The following is a 13065-nucleotide window of genomic DNA, read 5'->3' as shown; positions in this document are numbered from 1 at the left end:
AGTTGGCTTTCAACACAAGACGCTGTCTTAACAGTTTGAGCAGCAGTGGAGTCGGCTGCAACACTATGGTTTTTGCTGGGTTGATTCAGAGTTTGTGACTGTGAGTTTGATGGCTTACAGCAGAACGAGTCGCTAATCAAGTCGGTTGCTGGCACGAATCTCGAGCCTGTGGTCGGGTTGCTTGAAACGGTCAGCGTGTAATGAATCCTACAGAGTCCTCACAAAAACCCTAACGAAAGTCTCCTCCCAGGTTGCCAGGGAAAGGCAGACACTTTCTGATCCTGACCATAGGGTTGGTATTATCCGGAAGTATCACTGTTAGGCATAATTGTCTGCAGTACCCTCTGGTACCACCACACACAATTAGGACTACAGGTGTAAGCAAGACCAACCTTTGTTATAAGTCTGTACCACACAGTTTGTTGGTAGCGAGCTGAGCAGCCAGGCTTATCGCAAATGTGAATGTGAGCAATACAAGTAGTTATACTGAGCACCTTCAATCACAGTGGTTCAAGTAGACACTTATTCATTTATTACACAATCATTTATAAAACATTTCACTAGAAGAAGACAACTTAATATTATATACCAATACACTTCAATACAAAACTCTAAGCTTTTGAAATAGTTTGAGCTCCCCTGAAAAAGGAGCCAGATGGCAATTCAATTACTTAGCAGTGAGCAAAAAGGACAAAAGTAAGTAGAATACACTACATATACTTTCTAGGCAGTGCAAATAGTTTCAGATCACCAGAATAGTTCAATTCAAGTCAAAAGGCCAGGCCAAAGTCAATGGGCTAGTGTTCTGCATAGGAAAGAGCAGTTCTGGTGTCAAACAGTAAAGTCTTTGCAAAAGTTCTCACAAGTAGTTTAGACGAAAAATAATCATTTGTGGGGTTGCAGGCTGATCAAGCCTGTGAGTTGGGAAAGTTTCACAAACTTTCACTGCGAGAGTGGCGTTCTCTCAATCGGGTTGGCACAGTACCTTTGTATGAATAAAACAAATGTTGCAGAAGTCGTGGTTCCTGGCAGTTCCTGCAGTGCTCGCTGTTCCTGAGCCTCTGTTGTGGGGACAAGATGGAGGGTGTCGGGGAACTCCTGCACTACACGGGATCATTGAAGAAAGCAAACTAAATGGAGTCACTTCAGTTCCAGTAGCTGTAGATTCAAGAACACAAACTGGTGTCCATCTCCCTGGTTAAACCTAACCAGCCTTGAGAATGGTATCCAGGTGTCTTATGAGTTGATTGGTCCCACCAACTCAAAGGACGTAGCCGTCCTTGAAGGAGCTTCTCTGTCAAATGGAGTTTGGCAATTTGGGCCTGCAGCAGAGTTTCACCAGGCAAACCAACGGTCCAGTGGTTGCACCAGCCGTCCTCTTCCAGGTCGTCTTCTGTCCTTCCGTTCCAGTGGTCGACTCTACCTACCAGTCCACGAAACTCGTCTTTTAAACCATTTCCTCCCTTTAATTCCAGCCTAGCTGTTATTCACCCAGCAGAATGGCTGTCCTTGCCAGACATTCAGCCAGCCAATCACACCAGAGTGCATTTGGGTCTCCTAGGAGACTAAGCACAGGGAGTTTCAGCACCTCCCTCCCTCCTGCCCACCCCAGACACTCAGACGCCAAGGGCGGACTTCAGTCCTGAAGCCCACCAAAGGTGCACAAACAAAGGGCCCAAACCTGGTTGGCGCGCAGAGACAAACAGTAGAAGGACCTTTCCAAAAAGAAATGGCGAAAAAAGAAGACAGGGACCCGTTTAAACAAAGGGGCTTAAGGCGCCATCTTGAAAAACGTGGCTCCCGTGATTTTTAGCTACTGGTGTTCACGGTCGGGAAAAATCATGGTAGTTTGTTGTAAAACCACTGCCACCAGCCTTTTCAAAAGAAAAGGGTAGCATTTGACTGCTACATGAGTATTTAAACACAGGGGATACTATGTAAGTCCTCCAGCACTTCATTGTAAGATGGTGTGTGCTGGGTCTAGGAATTTGGAAAAGACTAGTAAAGCCAATTTCACTTTACATTCTCTGGGAAACAGTAGTTTATCCCAGAGAAGGTATTTAAACCTTTGGTAAGTCTAAAAGACATCCCTGTGTCACTGCACTGAGGGTGCTGTGTAACATATATGAAAAGATGATGCCTATGGAGTTATCTAAAACTCCATAATCAAAGAACACAAATGTAAAACACATCAAAACACATGACAGAGTGGGAACAAAGGCTCACACTCTTTCCAGGTAAAAAATCAAGTCCTCAAAATCCAGCAAAGTTGCTGGTGGTGTCCAAAGTGAAGGGAATTAGCACATGTATGAGAATTCTCCCTAACAATCACCTGAGAGGAGAAGGGCCCCAGGGGAACAGGAGGATTTTGTGGGATGCGACACAGTATTCATATCTCCCTCAAGGAAGCTAACCTCATTGGTACTGGAATATGTAATAGCTTGCTGTCAAAGAGAGCTTTTATTTTCTCAAACTGTCTGTGTGAATATAGGTGAAGATAATTACAAGCAGTCATATACTGGAAGTAAGAAAAACCCTTTCAAAGTCACTGACATTCTTAGACATGAAAGCCTCTATAAAACCCAAAGAAGAGGGGAGCCACCAGGGGGCGCAGAGATGGACTAACACATCTCTGTCGGTCTCCACTTCGAGATAGGGCCAACGGGACCTGAGGCCCCCCCAAGTCCTGTAGAAAGGAGAATCGGACCACCACCCCAGGCGCTGCTCCTTTGCTTGCTGAGTCGTTTGTGACTTTTCCAACCTCAATCTGTGGACGGACACCAGAGATTTAGAGGAGCCGCTGTGGAAGCGGAGCTCCCGCGCTTCTGCAGCCATGCAGGCCTGGGAAAGTCTTCCCTGGTGTAGCACTGTTGCAAGAGGGGCCTGCTCTGAAGGGCTGAAGCAGGGACTCCGACGACTGTGGGGCACACGTCAGGGCTCTGTAGAAACGATGAGCTGGTGTGGACTTAGCCCCCCTGTGGGCCATCTCTGGAGTGAGGAGGAGGGGTGCCCTCGGTGCTGAGATCGGGGGAGATTGTCCCCGGGTGCCCCTCTCTCTGTGGTCTGTTGAGAGGGCTCTAAGGGCACGGAGGCTCGAGGCGGGGGCTGGCGACAGCAAGGTGAAGGTCGCCGTTGGGAGCCTTGTGTGTACAGTGCCCCGCCCCTTTTCGGGAGCGTCCCAGCAGGAAGCAGCCATTGGAGTACAAGGTGCGGGGAGATTGCCAGTGTCGGCTGCCAGTTCTCTTCGTTTCAGCTGCCGGTCTCCAGTCACCAAGAACTTGCGGAGGCATTGCGGCTGCTTTCTACTCCGATGTAAGTGCGATCAGCGTGAGGAGGGTCGTGGGGTGCAGGAGGAGGCCCCCAGAGGACAGCGGGGGTGAGGCCAGGGGGCGAGCCCTCCTCCCAGGAAAAACATCTTTGGAGGGGATTACCTGTCACCTATGCTCCACCTGGGAGGACTTTGGATTGAGGTGAGGTGTCTGTGTGCCCTCTACTGGCGGTTTTTGACTGGGACCTGGGGTCTCCCTACACGCTTGCCCTGGGGGAGCTCACCCACGTTTTGTGAACACTGTAGCCTCTTGGTAGTGATCCCTGGTCACCAACTTGCTTTGACTTACTTTTCCGCAGTGTCACGCGCTCCCGGGATCCTCCTATTGCATGTCCACCTTGCTTCCCAGGGCTGAAATTCAACCTCTGGTGACCTTGGTACCTCCCCCCTGTGGTTGTGAGGGTCCGACGTCCTAGCTGTCCTGGACAAGTCTGCTCACCTGCGTTGGATTGAGGAAGTCCTGCGGCGGTGTATGCCCTCACTGCTCTTTGGGTCCTGGACAAGATTTGTTTGCTGTACCTAGGGTTGCACCCTGCCACTGGTAGTGTGCTCTCCGATCTTGTGGTTGGGTAGTCCTGGGAGGCGCCTTCCCCTGGAGGTGTCAAGAGTGGAAAGAGGGGTACGACCAGGCTCCCTTACCCGCTCCTTCTCGCTCTTGGGGGCGGGCCTATCCTTGATATACCTATTTTAATGGACTGGGCCAACTCCCTTCAGAGGTTCCGGCACTCCCTGGCCCCCAGCATAGCAGGGGTTAGCATGCCGTCTCCAGTACAGTCCGAAACACTGGATGCCCAGACTGTGAATAGAAATTGACAGCGCTGCTGGAGGAGATCCCAGGCTTTAGGGCTGATATCAGTAAGTGCCTGGACTCTCTCGATAAAAAGGTGGATGCGGTGGACGATTGGGTCCAGGCCCTGGAGGTCAACCAGTCTTCAATTGACCTCCTAGAGACCCAGGTAGACATGCGTTTGTAGAGTTGGAGAGGAGGGAGTAAAAATGTGCCCTGAAGCTTGACGATTTACAGAATAGGAAGCGTTGTAGAAACTTGAAGTTTCTGGGGGTCTCAGACAGGGAAGGTGAAACGTCACCAGACATCCTAAGAATTTTCAATGGGGTGGTCAGCAAGCTGTTTGACGGAACCAATACTAACAAGCCCACCATAGACAGAGCCCACAGAACGGGAACGCCCAATAAAGGTCCTCGTTCGATCCTTGTGAGATTTCAATACTTTTCGGAAAAGATCAAAATCCTGGAGTTGGCAGAGAAGAAGGGTGTGATAGCCTGGGAAGTTGCACAAGTTGCGATTTACCAAGATCTTTCTGCCTTTACCTTGGCTTGTTGTCGACTATGCAGTGCCCTAATGAAATGGCTCCAGTCCAAGGGTGTCAGACACAGATGGGGGCATCCTTTTTCACTTTCTTTTGAGCATGACAGCTACAACAGCTACAAATACTCATTGGTCACAGAAGACGACATCCGCAGGGTGTCCTGGGAGCTGATTGGGGACCCCTTTTGCGAGGGAGGTCGAGGTGTTCCTGGGGGTGATGCCTCAGCGACCTGCAAATCCTCCGACTTCTTGGAAAGGAAATTCAGGAGGATGGACCCGACCTCACTCAACCCTTCAGCTGACTGATCTCTTTTTTGCGGCAAGCCGCATCATGTGCTGAGGTGGCAACTTGCATTGGCCGGGTGGTGCTGGATGATCCTGTTGTCTCGCCCAGGTCTCCAATTCCTTGTGGCTACGTTCTGGGGGATGGCCAGGCTGCCTTGGTGTTGGGTTGGGGGAGAGGAGGGGTTCATCAGTTCTGGTATGCGCTGTGTTGGTGGGCTTAGAGTTGAGGTGTTTATCTGAATCTCTATCCCGATGGAGGGAGGCACAGTTGGCCTGGTTAGACGGCGTCTCCGATGTCGCAAGCTATCCAGGTGCTCGGGAGAGGTGGGGGGTTGGGGGGATGATTTTGGGTTGGCTTGTGGGTTTGGTTCGGATGTTTGGGGGGGGTTGCTGTCGTTCTTTGAGGTCACTACCAAGTTGGGACTCTGTGCCGTTGAAGATTGGTTGTATGGAAGAGTATCTTGTTAGAAGGCATTTCCAGGGGGTCAAGGATAATGTGTGCCCTCCCGGAGGGAACAGGAGAACTCTCCGTCCCTTAGATGGCTGATTCACTTCAGGCTATGACTCTGGGTTCTTTGAATAGTCGAGGGTTGAATTCCCCCAATAAGAGGTCTCTAGTGGTTAAGGAGTTCACCTGGTTGAAGCTTCACTTCTTATTTCTCCAAGAAATGCAGTGGGCTAGGGGTAGGGAAATGTCCCTCAAGTCTAAGGCTACACAGGAGGTGTTCCACGCTTCGTGTCAGGTCAAGAAGAAGAGAGTGGCATTGGTAGTATCCCCTAAGACTCACTTCATAGCTCGTGCCCATCGGAAGGACGCAGAGGGCCATTTTATTATGGTTAAGGGGGAGATTAGGGGCTCCACAATTACCTTGGTGTCGATTTTTGCTGCCCCAAAAGCTTAGAGTCATGCTGGAGCATATGAAAGATGAGCTGCGTACCTAATGGGTTTATATTGAAGATACTCACACGCACCCAAAGAAAGTCAGGGACTTTTTATGGTCATCGTTCAAAAACCTCCCTTCTCATGTGAAATTTCATCCGACATTGTCAGTGTTATGGGATCTTTGGAAAAACAACAAAGAGAACCAGGCCCTCTCATCCTGGCCTTCCCCTTTGTCCTCTTTGTGGGGCCTTCCACTCGACTTGGGCAATAAAGGCTTGAGGAACACGCAACAGTGGTCGGATGCGGGCTTAGAGCGGGCCGCCCAACTCTTCCGACAGGATAGATTCACTGATTATGAAGATTTCGCTGAGGCTACGGGAGGTGCATCAATACCGGTCTTTGATTACCTCTGAGTGAAGGGTCTCCTAACCAGATCCCAATGGCAGAAGCATCTCACTCGTCCCCTCAAACCTCTCGAAAAGGTGTTTGTTGAATCTCCCTTGAGAAAGGGGTCCCTGTCTAGAATGTATTGTGTTTTAAACTCACTGCATCTGTCAGGTAGACAGGGGTTCAAGAAACAGTGGGAAGATCAGCTCAGAATGGTGTTAGATGACTCTACTTGGGCTACACTTTTTGGGGCTCTCTTCTCAGGATCATTGTACACTGTGGCAATGGAGCATGATTTTAAGATCCTTCACATGTGGCACCTTCCCCCGGTGGGTTTGTCTAAAATGTTTCCTGATGTTTCTCCCTTTTGCCCCATGGGTTGTGGTCAGAGGGTGTTAGGCAGAATCATGTGCAGTGCCCTTAGGGACCACTACACACAATTGAGACTACATGTGACAATACAAGTTTTACCTTTGATACAAGTCTATGTCAGAGTGGCAGCAGTGGCGGAGCAGCCAGGCTTATCTCAAGAGTATATGAGCAGTAGCAGAGATTACACTAAGGGACCACAATTACTGTGACTCAAGCAAACACTGACTCAAGGTTTCAGGTACAAAAATATAAGTACATTTATTTTTAAACCATTCATTATAAACACAACACTTCTATTAAACTTAAAAAAAAAACCACATGTTAAATATACTACAACTAACCAATTCACTTTGTACAGTAAGTCTCAAGGTAAATACCCTGGGTTTGAATGAACCAGTGTTATGAACAAAACATGTAACCACAAATACGATTGCGATCACTTTTTGACAGTTTGGTCTACTAAATAAAAGTGTATCAGTGACATGAAATGCTACCGGGGCAAAAACACACTTAGCACCTGAGATACCCAGAGGGAGTTGGAGGCAATAATCACAGGCAATATTTTGGTTAGGCAAGCAGAATCAAGAAACACTCAGAGACAGGAGTTCAAAAGTCAAAGGGCCGGAGCCAGGGTCGAAAGACACCGGGGCCTGTTGCCGAAGATCACACAGTCAGACAGTTCATGATTCAACGTAGCCAAAAGTACTTCGATATTGTCAATGTTCGGAAGCAAACGTTATGAGAAGGAGAGAAGACAGGCCTTGGAAATGAAGAAAAAGGGATTCACCCAGTATCCTCAAGCAGAACACGGTACCTTGTTCCAATGGTGCAGCTGGTGCCCTGACAGGTGTTCCTGTTGGTTTCCCGCAGACCCACGATTCTTGGAGCTTCGTTGTGAAGGAGGACGTCTGAAGGGGGTCTGCACCACACAGGGATGAAGCCAGCAGCAAAGACGAGGAATAAAAGGGGTGCTGCTTAAAAACAGGAGAGGCTCTTCAGGTGGCTATTCGGACCACTACAACAGCGTGCAGCGATTTCGACCAAGGAAGAGGATCCCCTGGCTATAGAAGATGAGCTGGTTATCCCCACCAAGCTCAAGGGAAGAAGACTCCGGACTGGATCTTCTCTAAGTCGTTGAAGGGCAGATAGCTCAGGACTGCAGCAGGGCTTCACCTGGACGGGGTAGTTGTAGCAGCCGTCGTTCCCTCCGCTTCTCTTCAGTTCCTTGTAGTTCCAGTGGCGTCTCTCTGACTTCTAGCCCAAGATACCTGCCGTTTATGCAAAAAAAAAAAACATTCACACAGCCTGGCTGTCAATCACCCAGCAGAGGGGTTGTCCAGCCCGGACAACTACCCTGGCCAATCATGACAAAGTGTGACTTGGGTTTCCTAGGATACCCTGTGCAGAGGGTGACTACACCCCTCCCTCACATTCAGCCCACCTAGACACCTAGGTGCCTTGAGGAGGGCTTCTGAGCAGAAGCCCGCCAAAAGACAGTGAACAAAGAAAGCGAACCTATTTTGCTGCGCAAAGTAAAACACAAGAAGGACTTTAACAAAAAGAAATGGAGAATAAACCCAACCGGAGCCAAAAGAAAGACGATTTTGTCAAGCGGGTTTATGTTCGAGACTAATATAATAGCCAAGAACAGTACCAGGTTTATCTAATATAATCGCGGTAGGAAGGTTAGGGTAGATACCACTGGCACCAACCAAGTCTAAATGTTAAAAGAGCGAAACAATTTTCTAGGAGGTACAGATAAAAAGGGATACGAATTAACCCTTTCCAGTACTCCATGGAAGATGGGGTGTACTGGATCTGTAGTAGATTGACTAAGTAAAGCTAATGGTAACTTTACCCTTTTCTGGGGGACGGTAGTCGCCTCAGAAATGGAGTCGAGGGAAGTCTCAAAGACAACCTGGTGCCACGGCACTGAAGGTGCTGTGTGACACAAAATGAAGGGGGCTACTAAAGTGATGTACTTCAGAGTCCACAATCACAAAAACAGATAGAAACACATAGCAAAACACAGGTAAGAGTGGGGGAAAAGCTCTCACTCTTACCAAGTGGAAAAAACATAAACTCCAGAAGTCCAGCAAAGCTGCTGTGGGACTCACTAGGTGTGGAAAATCAGCCATAGATGAGAATTCTCCCTAACACTCGCCCCCGCCAGACTAATCCACTCCTGAATGAACCTCATACCTCTAGTCGGTTACAAACATCCTAGAGAGACCATCAGGATTTTGGTGGTGACTTCCTGCTCTGTGCTCAATGGAAAAATCTAATCCTGGCAGGCAGATTGACCATCTGAGTAATTTTGGGTTCTCCCCTTTCATTTGCATCAGCCATCTCAAGGGTTGGTGGTCAGTCAGAATAGTGAAGGTAGATCCATACAAGTATGGTCTAAACCTCTTCAGTGCCCACAGAATAGCAAAGCATTATCTTTCTATTGTTGTCCACCTTGTCTTAGGATCCTTTAACTTCCTGCTGTGCTGCTGATGAAACAAATGAGGTGTTCCCTACCTTTCTCATCCAGTTGACTAAGGACTGCACCTATGCCTACATTAGAAGCATCAGTTTGTACAATTAAGGGTTGGTGATAGTCAGGAGCTCTTAGGACTGGAGCTTGACAAAGGGCTTTCTTTAGACCTTCAAAGGCTTGATTGCACTCCTCATTCCACCTGACCTTTTTAGGAAATTTGGGAGAGGAGATGACGTTCAAGGGAGAAGCTTTGGTCCCATAGTTCTCTATGAAGTTCCTAAAACACCCAGTGAGATCTGGGAAGGCTCTCACTTGGGTTTCAGTAGTAGGGGTGGTCCAGTTTTGTACAGCTTGTACTTTTCTAGGCAATGGCCTTATTTCACCTCCTCCTACCTCATGTCCAAGGTAGACCACTGAACTCTGACCAATTTGACATTTGCTTGCCTTTATGGTCAGATGGGCCTGTTCAAGAGCCTGCAATGCATAACCTAGGTGTTCAACATGTTCTTTCCATGTAGGGCTGAACACTGCAATGTCGTCCAAGTATGCCATGCAGAAGTCCTTCATCCTATTCAGAATTTGATTGATCATCCTCTGAAATGCAGCAGGTGCATTCTTTAATCCAAAAGCAATACCTTGAATTGGTAGAGGCCAGCTGGGGTGGAGAATGTAGTTTTCTCCTTGGCATGGTCTGTCAGGGCTATTTGCCAATAGCCTGACTTTAGATCAATGTGCTGAGATACTTGACTGCACCAAGTTTGTCCACCAGCCCATCTGTCCTAGACAAAGGATGGGCATCAGTCGTACTGACTGCATTTAGAGCTCTATAGTCCATGCAGAATCTCAACTCCTTGGATCCTACCTTTGGTACAAGCACAACTGGGCTAGACCATGGGCTATTAGAGAGCTCTATCACCCCGAGGTCAAGCATCTTGTTGACCTCATTCCTGATGTGGGATCTGACATTGTCTGACATTTTGTACCCCCTGCTTTTGACAGGCACGCAGTCACCAGTGTGTATGTCATGCTGGCCCCAAGGGGAAAAGCCTGGTGAAAGTGAGAACAGGGAGGCAAACTGATTTAAAAGTAACTTGCACTCATCCTGCTGGTCAGATGTGAGACTGGAAGAGAGATTAACTCCTTCCACTTGCTCATCTAAAGGTAAGCCTCTGAGGAGGTCAGGTAGAGTTCATTCTCCTCCTCCTCCTGAGCTGAAGCTAGAAGCAAAGCTCCTGTGTCAGGTCTAGAGATATAAGCCTTTAAACGGTTGGTGTGAAAGACTCTGGGAGCCTCCTTAGGATTTCCTAAGTCCACCAGATAGTTCACCTCTCCAAGTTTACCCACAACCTTGAAGGGTCCTATCCATTTGTCCTGCAAGGTTCTCTGCCTTTGTAACGCTCACCTGAATCCCTCGGAGGCGCAGGTCTGGGCTGGGGGTTCTCGGAGTCTTCTAGGGTCACGCGCAGGCCTCGAATGCCACCCTGGAAAGGCCCTTTCCTCACTGAGATCTTGATCTGAAGGGTGAGGTGTCTGCAATTATGAGAGCAAGGGGTTAATATGGATATATAAGCCTGACTGGGTAAGCTGCCTCCCCTTCCTGGTACTCCCAAGTAGTTCGTAGGCTAAATGTGCTCACCTTATGTAGGTGAAAGCGGAGCTCTCCATCCTGCGTCTGTGCAGGGGCGCCGAAGCCAGTTACTTCACTGGTTAATTGTCCAGCCTCTTGGTTGCAGAGGATGAAGATTTGGAGCTAGGCCGTTGTTAGCAGCACGAACGGCGGTTGCTTGAATATGGAGGTCCGGAGAGCGATGGAATGGCGAAGGTATTGCAGGCAAGTAAGTAGAAAATGTCAATTTGAAGTTAAAAGCACTTCTTAATGTCTCTTTTCCTTTTTCAGGTCGCAGAAGCAGCTGGGTAGAAAAATGGATGTCGAGGAATGCACCGAGGAGTGAGAAAGATGAGCGCTGCCCAAAACACGTGCGTATAGATGGAGTTTTGTATTTCTTAATGATGTCCTTTTGTTTTGCAGATGCGTGTAGCAGCGTCAGCGGAGGCGAGAAGAATGCAGCGCAGGTAAGGAAAGTTTCACGGAGGTTTACTAACCAATGTCTTTGCTTCCACAGGGTGCCGGAAAAATGGAAAGCTGCAGCCCGTGGCTTGAGATGCACCGATGGACTGGGTAAGTGGTGCGCTGGTTTTTATCTCGTGCTAACCTGGTGTTCTTTTCCCTTTTCAGATGCTGCTGAAGACGAAGATGGTATTTCGGAAGGTAAGATTGCGGATTTCTCTTCCCCAGATGCAGAAGTTGAAGATTCTCTGGAGCTGACACGGTGAGCGTCCTGCTGCTATTGCAGAATAACGCGAAGCACGTTGCTCTGATCGGGCGTGGTTTAAATAGCTTACTGGAGTGCTTAGGTGTCTCCTTCCACAGCAGCCTCGCCCAGGTAAGAAGTCCCAGCTTCCAGAATAGTTCCAGTATCCAGTCCCAGGGAGTGGTGCTGGCCACACCCAGAAGGTAAAGTAGTTCCAGCCATGGATGGATGAGGATTTCATCCTGCAGGTGAGTGAGCAGCATGGTCTGCAGCAGGTAGGTCCACCCAAGCACCATTCCTTACATCATGAGCCCGGCACGTCCTGTGCCGGGACTGGGTCCCCTTATGAGCCTGGCACCACTGGCGCCAGGACAAGGTCCATAAGGCCCCTATGGGAGCCGATGGGTGCCTGGAAATGAAGTTGTGACCCAGCTTCCGAGGCAGTTGGGCTAAACCTGACTCCTTGGAGGCTGCGGTCATGACAGCCTTGTGGGGACCATAACAAGAACAAGCTGGTCTTGTGTAAACTCAACCATGTTAGCCTTATGCCAATGTTTGACCAGAGCATGACCAGCCTTCAAGTTATCACTTGCTTCTGCCATCATATGTGACATTCTCCTCCGGAGACCTATCACAAAGCCAGTCACTCTGACTGGCTTGGTGGAAGGAGCACTCTCCAACCCCTCCTTAATCAGGGCCAATGGACCTCTGACTGGATGGCCATAGAGAAGTTCGAAGGTACTGAATCCTACTCCCTCCTGAGGGACTTCTCTATATGCAAATAGAAGGCATGGCAGTAGAAGGTCCCACTTTCTTCTAAGGGGTTCTTCTAAAGCACCTATCATGCCCTTCATAGTTCTGTTAAACCTCTGTAATGCTCACCTGATTCCCGCAGAGGCGCCGGTCTTGACTGGGTGAATGCCGTATCTTCAAAGGTGATGTGTAACACACGGTTGGCTCTTTGGGCTGGACCTCTGTGCACTGTATGTCTGACTTGAAGAGTAAGATGTCTGCAGATAGAAAATATGGGATTAATGAACTGGGGTTATTGGGTGCCTCTCTCCTCTTCCCTTTCTCTTCTCCTGTAGAACCCCAAAGGTTAACGCCCTCACCTTAGGTAAGTGAACGCCGAGCTCTCCATTTGCCTCGGGGCAGGGTGCCGTAACCAGTTTCTTCACTGGATAAGGGTGCAGGCCTCTTGACCTCAGAGGACTGCTGTCCATCGTTAACTGCACGAACGGTAAGTTCTGGGCACTTCAAATGTCTTAAAAGTCTTTTGTAATGATATATCTCTTGTTTTGCAGGGTTCCGGCGATGGCGGATGGCGGGCTGATGAGAGTTGAGGATCGAACCCGCGTGAGGAATAGAAGCGCCTGGAACCACGTAAGTAAACGCTTGTAGCCTGCTTCATGATGCGCACTAACTGTCCCTTTTATCTTGCAGGTACAAGTTCGGAGCTTTAGAGAAGCTGAAGGGTGCTGGAATACCCACTGGATTCGGCGTGGGAAGGAGTAATGGCACGTGAGTAATAAAGTTACCCAATGTCTTTAAACGCACCTTCTTTTGTCTTTCAGATGCGGGATGCAGCGCCGAAGGCCTCCGGAGCGTGCGAAGAGCTGGTAAGCTTTTGTCTTTCAGATGCCAGAATGCAGTGCGGAGACCTCCGGAGCATGCGAAGAGTAGGTAAGC

General features: G+C 48.9%; 1 protein-coding gene across 1 annotated transcript in view; it reads right to left on the bottom strand.

Annotated features, from left to right (window-relative positions):
- The window catches only part of DNAH17 (dynein axonemal heavy chain 17), an 8024690-nt gene that overhangs the window by 400062 nt on the left and 7611563 nt on the right, over positions 1-13065 (bottom strand). The window lies entirely within an intron of this gene.

This window comes from Ambystoma mexicanum, chromosome 3q (genome assembly GCF_040938575.1).
Source record: "Ambystoma mexicanum isolate Mex_15411 chromosome 3q, UKY_AmexF1_1, whole genome shotgun sequence".
Lineage (NCBI taxonomy): Eukaryota > Metazoa > Chordata > Amphibia > Caudata > Ambystomatidae > Ambystoma > Ambystoma mexicanum.
The sequence above is the reverse complement of the archived record's forward strand: the minus strand, read 5'-3'. Positions and strand labels throughout refer to the sequence as shown.